This window comes from Arachis hypogaea, chromosome 20, assembly GCF_003086295.3.
Source record: "Arachis hypogaea cultivar Tifrunner chromosome 20, arahy.Tifrunner.gnm2.J5K5, whole genome shotgun sequence".
Lineage (NCBI taxonomy): Eukaryota > Viridiplantae > Streptophyta > Magnoliopsida > Fabales > Fabaceae > Arachis > Arachis hypogaea.
In genome coordinates this window covers 73,806,329-73,809,393 of record NC_092055.1, presented here as the reverse complement: position 1 = coordinate 73,809,393, position 3,065 = coordinate 73,806,329, and the positions used below count along the sequence as shown (strand labels likewise).

Below are 3,065 nucleotides of genomic sequence, written 5' to 3'. Positions count from 1 at the left end.
GAGCTTCCTGTAGTCTATGCACATCCTCCACCCAGTGACGGTTCTTGTGGGTATGAGTTCGTTCTTCTCATTTGGCACCACAGTTATGCCACCTTTCTTGGGAACTACATGGATGGGACTAACCCATGGGCTATCAGAAATGGGGTAGATTACCCCTGCCTGCCATAGCTTCATAACTTCCTTTTGTACCACTTCTTTCATGACGGGATTCAATCTTCTCTGAGCTTGGATGGAGGGTCTAGCATCTTCTTCTAACAAGATTTTATGCATGCATATGGATGAACTTATCCCCTTCAAATCGGCTAGGGTCCATCCAATGGCATCTTGATGAGTTTGTAGCACCTTGATCAATTCTTCTTCCTGTTCTTGGCTCAGGGCAGAGCTAATGATAACAGGATGACTCTCATCACTACCCAAGTATGCATACTTGAGATTAGGGGGCAATGCTTTGAGCTCAGGTTTTGGTGCTTCCTTCTCTTCTTTCACTCTCTCTGGCATGTTTGGCATGGTTGTTTCAGCAGCCTTGATGTCACTAACTTCAATATCCTTGGTGAACTCCTCCTCTGCCACTTCCTTTATTGTTTCCTCAAAAGTTTCTTGTACTGCAATGTCCACTACATCAATCCTCATGCATTCCCTTAGTGATTCTGATGGATAGCTCATTGCCTTGAATACGTTAAACACCAATTTCTCATCATGTAGTCTCAGAGTGAGTTCACCCTTTTGTACATCTATGATGGCTCCAGCAGTAGCTAGGAAGGGTCTTCCCAGAATTATTGACGCTTTGGCTTCCTCCTCCATATCTAACACCACAAAATCAGCAGGAAATATAAAATCTCCCACTTTCACCAACAAATCTTCAACTATCCCATGAGGGAATTTAAAAGTTCGATCTGCCAATTGGAGGGCCATTCTTGTTGGTTTGGCTTCCTCAATCTTCATTCTTCTCATCATTGTTAGAGACATCAAATTGATGCTGGCCCCTAAGTCACACAAGGCCTTCTCTACCATGACTTCTCCTATGATGCAGGGAATTTGGAAACTGCCTGGGTCCTTCAATTTCTGAGGCAATTTGTGCTGAATGATGGCACTGCATTCTTCAGTTAACAACACAGTTTCCTCATTTCTCCAGCTTCTCTTCTTTGTCATTAATTCTTTTAAGAATTTTGCATAGAGTGGCATTTGCTCTATTGCCTCAGCAAAGGGAATGTTGATTTGAAGCTTCTTGAAAATCTCCAAGAACCTGGAGAATTGGCCATCCTTTTCACTTTTCATCAAACGTTGAGGATATGGTGCCTTAGGTGTATAAGGCTTCAGGACCTCTTTTTCTTTTTCTTTTGTTGCAGACGATGTAAAAGATTGTCCTTGTTCCTTATCTCTCACATTTTCCTTTGCTTCATCCTCTGTGGTTTCCTTTGAGATCTCCTTTAGATTTTTCCCACTTCTGAGGGTTATGGCCTTACATTCTTCCCTTGCAATAGCCTTGGCAGCATGAGAAACGCTTGTCCCAGGAGTTTGCTTAGACAAATACACAATTTGATTTTCTAGCTTCTGGATGGCAGCTCCTTGGTTTTGTAGGTTAGAATTTACTTCTTCCTTAAAAGCTTTCAATTCGGTTATGTCTTGACTCATGGTTACAAGCATTCCTTCTATCCGGTTTAATTGATCTTGAAATTGTTGGTTCGGATTAAGTTGGGTAGGTTGATTGTTTTGGCCATGATATGATGGTTGGGGGTAAGTGTTTTGTGTGGCTTGGTATGATCTTTGGTTGGAGTTTTGGTATGTGGAATTGTTATGTTGGTTGTGGTTGTAAGGTTTGTGGTTTTGTGGTTGGGTTTGTTGGTTCCCCCACCCAAAGTTTGGGTGATTTTTCCATCCTGGGTTGTAAGTGTTGGAGTGTGGATCATATGATTGCCTTTGTTGGTTTCCCACATAGTTGGCCTCTTCCCAATCACCTCCTTCAATGCTTACTTCCTCTTGATCTTGTGTGTGTATTGCAGCCACTTGCTTTGTTTCTAATTGCCTGGTAAGCTTTGCTAGTTGCTTGGCAAACACCTTGTTTTGGGCTAGAATTGTATCAACATGGTTCAGCTCCATGACTCCCTTAGTGTTATGCCTCTCTGATGCATAGTAGTACTCATTCTCAGCCACTGTCTCAATCACTTCAATGGCCTCTTCCACAGTCTTTTTCCTGTTCAATGAACCTCCTGATGAATGGTCTACAGCCTTCCTTGATTCATAAGAGAGTCCATCATAGAAAATATGCAATTGCACCCAATCATGGAACATGTCTGGTGGGCATTTCCTTGTCAAATCCTTGAATCTCTCCCATGCCTCGTAGAGAGTTTCACCATCTTGTTGTCTAAAAGTTTGAACCTCAGATCGAAGCCTATTGACCTTTTGTGGGGGGTAGAAACGTGCCAGAAACTTGCTTTCCACCTCATCCCATGTTGTTAGACTCCCCCTTGGGAATGATTCCAGCCACTTAGCTGCTTTGTCCCTAAGTGAAAATGGGAACAAAAGCAGTTTATAGGCATCTTCCTGGACTCCATTGGACTTCACAGTGTCACAAATTCTCAGGAATTTTGTGAGATGTTGGTTGGGATCTTCATTAGCACTTCCACCAAATGAACAATGATTCTCCACCAGTGATATTAGCTGTGGTTTGAGCTCGAAATTGTTGGCCTGAATGGGTGGTTTCTGGATGCTGCTACCACAATTCCCAGAGGTTGGGTTTATGTATGAACTAAGAACCCTCCTCTCAGGAATGGCATTGTTTCCATCAGCTCTCTCATGGTTGTGAACTTCTCTATCCATGTTGAGATCTAAAGCTTCCTCAAAATTGTCCTCAGATTCTCCTTCAGATTCCTCTTCTCCCACTACTCTCTTCCCTCTTGCTTCCCTTCTCAGTCTATGAAGGGTCCACTCTGGTTCGGTATATGGAGGAGTTGATGTCTCTCCTCTCCTACCTGTCATACAAGAACACAGCACAGGCAACAACAAGTGAAATACTCTTGGTTAATGGAAGAGTATGGTTAGAGCAATTGAGGAATTAATTCAAACAG

At 42.8% G+C, this 3,065-nt stretch overlaps 1 non-coding gene across 1 annotated transcript; it reads left to right on the top strand.

Annotated features, from left to right (window-relative positions):
- The first annotated feature begins 2,287 nt into the window (after positions 1 to 2,287).
- LOC112788765 (small nucleolar RNA R71) lies at positions 2,288 to 2,391 on the top strand. Its single transcript, XR_003196115.1, has one exon. It is a non-coding gene; the product is annotated as a small nucleolar RNA R71 (small nucleolar RNA).
- Positions 2,392 to 3,065: the final 674 nt, after the last annotated feature.